Here is a 12,429-nt window from a genome sequence, read left to right as displayed (position 1 = left end):
AGCAGCAAACTTTGTTTCAACCAAGTGTGTTCAACATGTAAATAGCAGTTGGGGTTAGCGCCCGAAGGGTCGCCGGAAACCAAAGTTGAGTGCAGAGACTGTGGCAAAGAGCATTCTTTAAACCACATGCAAAAAAGAACAGATCAGGGGGTTCAAAGACCTGCCAGAGACAGTAAAGAGTTTCAAAAAACCTTTCCAAACCAGTGATGGGAACATGGGATGCGTATGAGCTGCGGCAGGGCAAGAATGGGTGGAATCCCTGGGTAGGGCAGTGATCAGTGCCGTTGCTCCATGACCCGAGCTTGGCTGATCGAATAAATAGGGGGTCCTCAGGCAGGGCAGGGATTAGTGCCATTACTCCACTGCCGGGGTGACCTTACACGAGCGGAAAGAGTTTGTAACATATGGACTTCGAGAATGTGCAGACGAGTAATCACGACTGCATCAAGAAATTTAGCAGGAGGGTGACATTAAGTAAAACATCTGAGACCGAAAGGGGGGGGGACCAACATAATCTAGCTGTTCTCTTGGAGTGACAAAATCATTTCTAGGTCGAGTCCCGTCAGATGTCGACAATTACTGTTGCCGATTTTGATGAGTGGAATACTATCCCACTAGCGTCACTAATAACTGTTGCCCTTCTTAATATCGAGTAATATTGCTTTTCAGAGTCGCCAGGTATCAGATGATACCACCACAAGTTTCTACCGGATATTGATCAAAGACCCAACAACCAGTCAGTTAGTTCAAGTTCAATAATGGTTTATTTACACACAAGATTAACTCACATATGCAACATAAAAACACTACAAGCTAAACTATACCTAACACTACAACAACCTGTACTTAACTTTCAGGCACCTGGCTTTGGCAGAGGAACAAGGCCTTTGGTCGGACCTGGAGTGGCTGGGTCTGGAGAGGTAACTTCGGTTCTCTGGGCTCATTCGTCGGTAGCGATCGTTGATGTTGAACTTGCTTCTGGTCGTGGTGCTGCAGTTGGCTTCAGGTATAGGCCGGGCCAAAGAGTGCCGGTGTGCCAGGGCCAAAAGAGATCGAACACATGGCAGTGTCTCTCTTTATCCTTTGGGGTTTGCCGCTCTTTTGGGCGGTCCTTAGCTTTGGACCCAATAATTCGGCAGGCTTCGATTACTGCCTTTGATTTGAGCCAATAAAGGGGCGAGTGTCTTGATGGCTGGGCGTGTCCTGAGCGGCCATTGATCTTGGCTGTTTGGGCTTCCTGGGTGAAGGGAGTGGCGCCAATGTGTCTGGAATTGTACCTGATACCTGAGTACCAGTCCTTTGTCCTGGGGAAATGGGTCATGAGAATGCAAATCGGCGAGGGGTTTCAATACTGTCTGGTTCTCTGTTAGCAAATATACATTCAGGCTCTGAGTTTGCCTGAATCCTGTATTGGCCATATTCCCCTTGAGTCTTTGCAAGTATCCATGTTTACTTTGTAAGTGGCCATCCCAGATGGCTACAGAACCAGTGTTAAACTGTGCCTGGATGAGACCTCGCAGGAGCAGCCGTTGACTCCTGGGCACTGGGAGAAAGCAGCATTGGGATAATGGCTGATTTAAATATCATTATCTGGATCATGTCCAGCATCACAAATCTGGTGACTCGTGATCAGCCTGTCATGGTATGCAAACATGCAGCTAATGAACACGTAGAATAGGACACAACCAATGAGCAGTCAGGACACTCAGGGGGGGTATCTCACTATAAAAGGGAAGAGGCACTCACACCCCACCTCTTTCCACAGACCAACATCTACAGAGTGAGACAGGGTGTATCCTCAGCATCACACCCCGGCACGTGACTTAGAGCAAGGCAGGTTCAGTTAGACTGAGTTACTACATTTAGGATAGCAGAGAGTCGAACTCATTGAGAACTGTGCTAATAGTTCAATAAAACACATTGAACTCACTTCAAAGTCTGGAGCATCTTTTACTTAAAACTGCATCAAGTGGCAGCTTGTGTTATTCCAAATGAAATCGACCAATGAAATCGTCGAGCGCTACATATTCAAGCAGCGATTGCAAGGTAAAGGTGAATCCTTCCACTCATATTTAACTAACCTTAGACTGCTAGCGCAATCCTGCAACTTCGGTGATATCACTGACTCCATGATCAGAGACCAAATCGTTTTTGGAGTTCACTCTGATCCTCTGAGAGAGCAGTTACTGAAGATCAAGCATATGACCCTGCCAGTCGCGATTGAAACATACACAGTGCAAGAGCACGCAAAAAATCACTATTCCCAGTACAAAACAGCAGAAAATGATAAACTAGCCTCCCACGAGGCGGAAAGTGTGCAGGCCATCACCCGGATGCAGCGCCTCAACATTGCTGAAAGCGGCCATTTTGCGCGCTCTTCCCGGGACCCAACGCATGCGCGATGCGAACGGGATAACGAAGCGGCCATAACCGGCACTGCGCAGGTGCAGATGTCTGAGAACCGCACTGCGAATGTGCAACGGCGCATGGAGCGTCAGGGCGCCAACGTCATGACATGTTCGAACTGCGGCACCGCCTATTTAAAGAAACACTGCCCTGCAAGAGGCAGACGCTGTTTAAACTGCGGGAAGCCAGGCCACTATGCAGCCCTGTGCAGGTCTGCACCACCAGTCAGGAGCCAGCGCTCCCAATTCCGACGACGGCGCATCCGGAGTATGCAACAACGCCTACAGCATTCTGATCCCGGCAGTGCAATGGATCCAGATGCTGAATGCCTGGACAGCGCCTACCGTGTGGACATTATTACAGCGTATGAATATGCCACACCAGACACATCGCAAGTCCAATCGATCCTAACTGTGGATTCCGAGGACAAATGGCGAGCAGTGATGAAGGTCAACCACTGCCCCATCCAGTTCAAGCTGGACACAGGTGCCTCTGCCAACCTCCTCTCACAGGCAAACTTCAGACGCATTAAGAAGCCCTCCACGGTCCTTCCAGCTGCCTGCAAGATCCTGGATTACAACGGGAATGCCATCACGGCACTGGGATACTGCCATCTGCACGTATCCAACCGACACACACAAGCACGGTTACGCTTTGAAATTGTTCAGCCGGACAGGGCATCCCTACTAGGTGCGCACGCCTGCAAGCAGCTGTACCTTATTCAAAGAATTTACACCACAACATCCTCCCATGTGGATCTTCAGGCCGGCATCGACGACATCCTCGCCCAGTAACCAGATGTGTTCAACGGGATGGGCTCGCTGCCGTATTGATACAAGATTCTGCTACAACCTGATGCCAAGCCAGTGGTCCATGCACCACGATGTGTCCCTGCTCCACTGAGAGAGCTCAAGGATCTTCAGCAAAAAGGCATCATATCCAAGGTAACCTAACCGACTGACTGGGTCAGCTCGATGGTGTGCATAAAGAAACCTTCGGGGGACCTGCACAACTGCATTGATCCCAAGGATATCAATAAGAATATCATGCGGGAACACCACCCCATCCGAAGCGGCAGGAACTCACGAGTGAGATGGAACACGCGCGCTTCTTCACCAAATTGGATGCATCACAGGTATTTTGGCAAATCCAGCTGGAATAGTCGAGCAGAAGCCTCTGCACCTTCAACACGCCTTTTGGCAGATACTGCTACAATCGCATGCCATTTGGCATCATCTCGGCATCGGAGATATTCCATCGCATCATGGAGCAGATGATGGAAGGCATTGAAGGGGTTCGTGTGTACATGGACGACATCATCATATGGTCCACGACCCCTGAACAACATGTGTCCTGTCTCCAGAAGTTATTCCGCCGTGTACATGCCAACGCCTAAAGTTAAACAGGTCCAAATGTTGTTTTGGCACATCGACGCTCAAGTTCCTAGGCGATCAGATCTCACAGCATGGTGTGCACCCGGACACAGACAAAATCAAGGCCATCGAGCCGATGAAGGTCCCTGAGGACAAAAAGGCGGTGCTGCGCTTCTTGGGTATTATCAATTTTCTGGGCAAGTTCATTCCAAACATGGCCACACACACCACTGCACTACGCAACCTGGTGAAACAGTCAACTGCCTTTGAGTGGAAGGCGGCACACCAGACAGAATGGATGGAGCTGAAAGCCAAGCTCACCATGCACCTGTCTTGGTATCCTACGACCCGGACCGGGAGACAAAGATATCTACAGATACGAGTCAGGATGGCATCGGGGCGGTGTTGCTTCAACGAGATGACACATCATCCTGGGCACCAGTAGCCTACTCATCAAGGGTGATGACGCCCACTGAAACCAGATATGCACAGATTGAGAAGGAATGCTTGGGTCTTCTCACCGGCATCCTCAAATTTCATGATTATGTCTACGGCCTGCCGACATTCACTGTCGAGACGGATCATAGGCCTCTGGTCCACATCATCCACAAGGACCTGAACAACATAGAACATAGACCATTACAGCGCAGTACAGGCCTGTCGGCCCTCGATGTTGCGCCGACCTGTAAAACCACTCTAAAGCCCATCTACACTATTCCCTTATCGTCCATATGTCTATCCAATGACCATTTGAATGCCCTTAGTATTGGCGAGCCCACTACTGTTGCAGGCAGGGCATTCCACGCCCTTACTACTCTCTGAGTAAAGAATCTACCTCTGACATCTGTCTTATATCTATCTCCCCTCAATTTAAAGCTATGTCCCCTCGTGCTAGACATCACCATCCGAGGAAAAAGGCTCTCACTGTCCACCCTATCCAATCCTCTGATCATCTTGTATGCCTCAATTAAGTCACCTCTTAACCTTCTTCTCTCTAATGAAAACAGCCTCAAGTCCCTCAGCCTTTCCTCATAAGATCCTCCCTCCATACCAGGCAACATTCTGGTAAATCTCCTCTGCACCCTTTCCAATGCTTCCACATCCTTCCTATAATGCGGCGACCAGAATTGCACGCAATACTCCAAATGCAGCCGCACCAGAGTTTTGTACAGCTGCAACATGAGCTCATGGCTCCGAAACTCAATCCCTCTACCAATAAAAGCTAACACACCGTACGCCTTCTTAACAACCCTCTCAACCTGGGTGGCAACTTTCAGGGATCTATGTACATGGACACCAAGATCTCTCTGCTCATCCACACTGCCAAGAATCTTACCATTAGCCCAGTACTCTGTCTTCCTGTTATTCCTTCCAAAATGAATCACCTCACACCTTTCTGCATTAAACTCCATTTGCCACCTCTCAGCCCAGCCCTGCAGCTTATCTATGTCCCTCTGTAACTTGTAACATCCTTCCGCACTGTCCACAACTCCACCGACTTTAGTGTCATCTGCAAATTTACTCACCCATCCTTCTACGCCCCCCTCCAGGTCATTTATAAAAATGACAAACAGCAGTGGCCCCAAAACAGATCCTTGTGGTACACCACTAGTAAATGGACTCCAGTCTGAACATTTCCTATCAACCACCACCCTTTGTCTTCTTCCAGCTAGCCAATTTCTGATCCAAACTGCTAAATCACCCTGAATCCCATGCCTCCGTATTTTTTGCAGTAACCTACCATGGGGAACCTTATCAAATGCTTTATTGAAATCCATATACACCACACCAACTGCTTTACCCTCATCCACCCGTTTGGTCACCTTCTCAAAGAACTCAATAATGTTTGTGAGGCACGACCTACCCTTCACAAAACCGTGTTGACTATCTCTTCGGTTGCAGACAATCCTGTTTAAACTTAGGAGGTATGATTTCAACTTGGTGTACAAACCTGGCAAGGAGCTCATCATCGCTGATACACTGTCCCGCTCCATCACCTCGCCCAGTGAGCCGCTGGAGATCTTCCAGCACATCGAATTGCAGGTGCAGCTGTGTGCTAGCACTCTCCCGGCGACAGATGAGAAGGTAGTTCTCATCCGTGATGAGACAGCCAAAGACCCCCTCTTGCAGCGCGTCATCCACAACCTCACCAATGGCTGGCAGAAAGGGCAGTGCCCACAATTTTATAATGTGAAGGATTACCTGATGGTGATTGATGATATCCTCCTGAAGCTGGACAGGATTGTCATTCCACTCAGTCTCCAGAGCTTGGTGCTGCGCCAGATTCATGAGGGGCACCTGGGCGTCGAGAAGTGCAGACGCAGGGCCCGGCATCAGCCAGGACATCACGAACATGGTCCTGAACTGTGCTACCTGTCAGCGGTTCCAGCCAGCGCAGACCAAGGAGACACTCCAACAGCATGACATAGTGACCTCTCCGTGGTCCAAGGTTGGCATCGACATCTTTCATGCGAATGGTCATGACTACGTATTGATCATCGCATATTTCTCGAATTACCCTGAGGTGCTGAAGCTCCCGGACCTCACCTCTTGGACCATCATCAAAGGCTGTAAGGAGATGTTCTCAAGGCATGGCATCCCAATCACCGTCATGAGCGACAATGTCCCGTGCTTCAACAGTCGAGAATGGTTCACATTTGCCAGGTCATAAAATTTCCAGCATGTCACCTCCAGTCCGCACGATCCGCTGTCCAATAGAAAAGTCGAGAAAGGGGTGCACATTGTGAAACAGCTCATCTGCAAGGCCGCGGACTCTGCTTCCGACATACACCTTGCACTGCTCGCAGACAGGGCGACTCCACTCCTGATGAACAGGGACCTGCGGACGACGCTTCCAGCCATACACCTGACCAACCTGGATCACCTCCCGCTGCTGCAGAAGATGCAACAGCTCAGAGACTGTCAAAAGCAGGGCTATGATGCCCTTGCCACTGATCTGGCCGTGCTATCCCCGGCAGACACTGTCAGGATCAAGATACCAGATGGTGGGTGGTCTGCCCCAGCTGTCGTTGTTCAACAGGCCTTGCCCCGCTCTTATGTTGTACGTATGGCTAATGGCTCCATCGTGCGAAGGAATCGACGGGCACTGCGCAAAGTTGCCTGCCCGCAACCACTTTCTCCTCCATTTCCATATGTTGAATTGCCAGCTCCTGATACCTCGCACCACGAGGCCACCAGTCAGGCTTCCATCCCGCCTGTCAAGGCGCCGTTGTCCCCTCTGCCACCTCTCCGGTGGTCGACCAGGATCAGACGCAAGCCTCAGAGACTGGACTTGTGAACGTTTGTTTTGTTTGCTCTGTTCTGTTGTCCTCCATCAGTCATGTTAGGCAGAGTCATTCACATGTAAATACATTCACATACGCCAACAAAACATAAAAAAAGGGGAGATGTCATGTTATGCAAACATGCAGTTAATGAACACATAGAATAGGACACGACCAATTAGCAATCAGGACACTCAGGGGTGGTATCTCACTATAAAAGGGATGAGGCACTCACACCCCACCTCTTTCCACAGACCAACATCTACAGAGTGAGACAGGATGTATCCTCAGCATCACACCCCAGCACGTGGCTTAGAGCAAGGCTGGTTCAGTTAGACTGAGTTACTACATTTAGGATAGCAGAGAGTCGAACTCATTGAGAACTGTGCTAATAGTCCAATAAAATACATTGAATTCACTTCAAAGTCTGGAGCATCTTTTACTCAAAACTCCATCAAGTGGCAGCTTGTGTTATTCCAAATTACAAAACACAACACAGCCCAGCATGATGCCCGATTTGGAACTCTTATGGGATTCACCCGGAGCTGGGCGCAGTGTGGTGGCTGAATCACACCCTTTATTTCCATATTATTATATCCTACACACCCCACAAAGTCCCTGCTTTTAAAGGGATATTCTCCTTGATGGTTTAACCAGTCTTCTTGAATGAGTGCTGGGCTATTTCTGATGTAGTTGAAAATGTGTTTGCTCTGATGTCAGCTCCTGGGGGTTGTCACGCCTGGTTTACCTCATTCGTGCTTCTACAGATGTGACGTTCTCTTGGAGATCAGGGTTGGCAGCCCATATCGCTAATTGCTTTCTGTCCACTGAAATCAGGGCATTTCTGTTCCTTTGAATGATGCCAGACTGTGTCTGGATCAGATAGGAGCGCGGCTGTTCTAGCTACTCTATTATAATACCTTCTTGCTGTTGGTCCCTAATCCATACCATCTGCTCGTTTTGGCAGCCCTTTGTTTTGGTTACAAGTATGGGCTTGACTTGCTCTCTAAGTTTCTTCTCTTCTCCTCGCCCAACCATGGACTTCTACTGTGACATTTGGTAGCAATGTTTTTTGGGAAAGAAAGGAAGTTGAGTTCTTAGCCTGCAACCCATCAGAAGTTGACACAGGGCAAAACCATTCTGCAATGATGTGGAGCAATAACTGAGCAAAGCAAGTTCAAAGTTGTCATTCTTCATTATCGGTCTTTTCTATATAGACTTCTGCCTCATATTTTCCATTAGATTGAGGATACTTTGGCAAACTCGGAAAATGGACAAATCCATTTTGATGCTGCCAAGGATTGAAAACCCTCCTTGGCAAATTGTCAGAGATGACAACGCCGGGAATGCGAGGTGTGGGGAACATTCTCTTCAAACAGGTAATAACGGCATCAGAGGTGAGGTAATGTATGCACTTCTGGAAGAAATATTTTCCCTTTGAATTGAAACATACCAAGGCATTCCCAAGTTCTGGATGCGAAGGAGGAGAGCAGAAGTGGCTTGTTCTGCTCCTGTCTATGAATAGTACAGAAGATGCAATTGGAAACCATGGACGCGATTCAGCGGACCAAAGTTAAAGTCCGATTTTGGGCATGTTTGACAGGGAGTTTCACGATGGCCGCGTTGGCGAGATCGCGGCCCATATTCAATGGCACTTGGCATCCAAAATGAGCCCCCACGAGATTCTCAACATTAATGGCTCCCTCGCCATCTGATTCACCTGAGTCGCACCTCAGCTGCCCACCGCAAAGGGGAGCTGCTTTTAAGCTCTCCCTCACCACTCATTCCCAGTCAACACATCAGCATGGCAACACACAGAACTTCTCCTCACAAGGCTTCTCAATGCTGTGGATCAGAGGTGGTGCACTCTGATCCCCCGAGGGGTCGGAGGACAAGCAGTAGGATAAGCAATGCCCCCTGGGAGGCAGTGGCAGCGGATGTCAGTGCGGGCAGCAATGACGAGGAGGACTGCCATCTAATGACATAATAAAACCAACAACCTCCAATCAGCTGCAAGGGTAAGTGACCACCTCTCTCCTGGCAACGGTTCCAGCAGCCACCCCTCAAATTCCCAACTGCCATCAGCCCCCTCACCACCAATCCAATGGCTGACACCTTGCATCCTCTCCACATCCAATCTTCAAGCTTGTTCCTCAGAACCCACTGGCCACCTCCAGCACAACCCCTTCATGCCCAGGTGCGCTGCCCACACAAGCCGACAGCTATAGATCCCCCTGACTCATCAAGTGTGCCATCTTTTTGTCCCCACAGGAGAAGATACTCCACAATGAATGGGAAAGGCCAAGATGGGGGCTGGAATCCCAGAGATTTGAGGCCTCACCCCCTATGAGGACAAGACCCTGGAAATCGTGGGGTTTCCTGAGGAGAGAGCAGAACCTGACAGCGAAGCTGGCCTGTGCCAGAGAGGTGAAAATCCATTGTCCCTTCATCCAGATGGCCTGTCTCAAGTTCATGTCAAGCAAAATGATCCCTGCCTCTCACTGGTCACATCTCCATTGACACACTGCATGTTATGAGCCTGGGCATTCTAGATTTGTAAACCGCCCCCCCCCCCCCTGCCATTCAGAGGAGAGTTCCAGAGAGCATCTCACCACCCCCTGACTCAGGGGTGACCCCTGACTTGGAACACCTCAGGCCCTCAGCCAAGCCCTTTCCCCCTGAGGGCACCTTCCCTCCCCAAGCACGAGGGCAGCAGCTCTGATGCTTCTGAGCTGCATGCCAGTTAATGGAAATGGCTACTCACCTCCTCAATTTCCCGCAGTGGCCATTGCGCCAGCTGCACATTTTTGAAAAGGAGTACTAGATGACTCTTGCATGAATTCCCGTTGGGTAATCCCCAGGTGTCATGTGAGAGTACCTTTCAGAAATGGGTGTTTATAAATGGGTGTGTATATAAGTATCTGTAGTGAGAGTACCTTTAAGAAATGGGTGTTTATTACTGCAGTGATGTCAGAGAGTGGGTGGAGCTGGGCTGTCTGTCAGCTTTTTACTTTCCTTTTAGGCTGTTTGCTGCAGGGTGTGTTTTAGTTTCATTTTCAGAGCTGGATAGCTGCAGTCACAGCCAGAAGGTGTATGAATCTCTCTCTGTAATCTAAAGACTGTAAATCGATCCTGGTGATTTAAAACCAATAACAGTAGTGACTTTAACCTGATGCGCTTCTGGTAAAAGGAGTTTTAAGTCTTATGGATGATAAAAGGAAAGCTTAAAGGATTACTTAGTGTTGTATTCTTTGGGGGTTGTATTTGAATTAATGGTTGCTAAGATGTTCACTGTATGTTTTAAAAAGGTGAACTTGAGCTCATAGAATAAACATTGTTTTGCTTTAAAAAATACTTTTCCATTTCTGCTCGACCACACCTGTAGAGTGGGCCGTGTGCTCCCCATACCACAATCTATTAAAAGTTGTGGGTCAGGTGAACTCCATGATACACTTTGGGGTTCTCTAAACCCTGGCCCATAACACAGGGGAATGCTGCATTCGACTGCAATCTCGTTAGGGTTAATGATATTCTCCCCATTTTGGGGTGAGATCCGGAACTTGCCATCGGGAGCGGGCTGGGAGAATCTCAAAATGGTTTGTTCCCAGCACGAATATCACTTTTGGCCTCTCCCACTATTCACCTGTCTTGCCCGATCCAGGCCGGGCACAATCCAGTCGCTGAACACCCCCCATGTCTTCAATACAGCATGAAATATCTGGTTCCGATATAGATATTTGTGCCCTGACAGAGCGCTTGGTAATACCAAGATATCCTTGGTGAATCTTACGGAGAACATCCAGACAGTGGGCCTGTGTTACCGTAATCGTTTAGCGTATACCAAGAGGTCATCTCAGAAGTTAATGTGCTGACGTTGGTCAAATTATTGCCTCAAAACATAAGAACATAAGAACTAGGAGCAGGAGTAGGCCATCTGGCCCCCCGAGCCTGCTCCGGCATTCAATTAGATCATGGCTGATCTTTTGTGGACTCAGCTCCACTTTCCGGCCCGAACACCATAACCCTTAATCCCTTTATTCTTCAAAAAATGTGGTTGCTTGACATTTGCTGTGGAAGTACGTGTGAATCCATAGCATCCCTCCAGTGCAGAAAGAGGCCATTCGGCCCATCAAGTCTGCACCCACCCTCTGAAAGAGCACTTGAGCTAGGCCTACTTTCCTGCCCTATTCCCATAATCTCATGCATTGATCATGGCCAATCCACCTAACCTGCACATCTTTGAACTGTGGGAGGAAATCGGAACAGCCAAAGGGAACCAACACAAGGGAACCGGAGAAAGAGCAAACTCCACACAGTTGCTCAAGGCCAGAATCAAACCCGGGTCCCTTGTGCTGTGAGGCAGTAGTGCTAACCACTGTGCCACCATGCTGTGAGTCTAGATGCACATTTCATCTTGCTTTTGAGCCTCATGAAATTCTTGCAAATTCTGCTCTGTTACTGGTAAATATTGAGTAGGTAAGGTTGTGAAGGCTTCAACTTCCTCATGAAGGCTTTTTCCTCTTGTTTGTTGTCTTCATCAACTGAAGGAGCAAGTTCACAGCTGTGCACTTTTTCTGCTCAACAAGGTGCATTCTTTATTCTGAATACATAAAATGCTGCGATGTGAGACCTGCTCAGATTGTCCAGCAATTTTTGTTTTTGTTTCAGATTCCAGCATCCGCAGTAATTTGCTTTTATATTATTATAATGGCTGCAATTTTCAGCCTCGTGAGCCCCCGGCACTGGTTGGCAGTGCCAGCCTGGCAGGGTCAACCTGGTAGTGTCAACAGGTGCCAATCAGTTCCGACAGGCGAAGCCAAGGGAGGAGCCTCTGGGGAGTCCCATTGAGGGTGTTATGCTTTATAGGTGGAGAAATCCCCGATGCTGATGGTTGTGGTGGGGGGAGGGCGGGAGTGAGAATTCCAATGGTGATGGGGGGGCCTGATGCTGATGGTGGTGGGATAGGGGAGTCTGGCAACATTCCCAAATGCTGATGCTTGTGGTGAGGAGATTTAGGGTGAGAACTGCGATGCTGATGGTGGTGGTGTGGGGGAGCAGCCATGATGCTGAAGCTCGTGGTGGGAGGGTAGGTTGGGGTGTGAGAACCCTGATGCTGATGGCGGTGGTGGGGAGGAACCCCCAATGCTGATGTTGTACAGTATGGTATGGTAGCACAATGGTTAGCACTGTTGCTACACAGCGCCAGGGACCTGGGTTCGATTCCCGGCTTGGGTCACTTTCTATTCGGAGTCTGCACGTTCTCCTTGTGTCTGCGTGGGTTTTCTCCGGGTGCTCCGGTTTCCTCCCATAGTCCAAAGATGTGCTGGTTAGGTGGATTGGCCATGCTAAAGTGCCTTAGTATCCAA

The sequence above is a fragment of the Scyliorhinus torazame genome, chromosome 15 (assembly GCF_047496885.1).
Source record: "Scyliorhinus torazame isolate Kashiwa2021f chromosome 15, sScyTor2.1, whole genome shotgun sequence".
Classification (NCBI taxonomy): Eukaryota; Metazoa; Chordata; class Chondrichthyes; order Carcharhiniformes; family Scyliorhinidae; genus Scyliorhinus; species Scyliorhinus torazame.
This window is presented reverse-complemented; position numbering follows the sequence as displayed.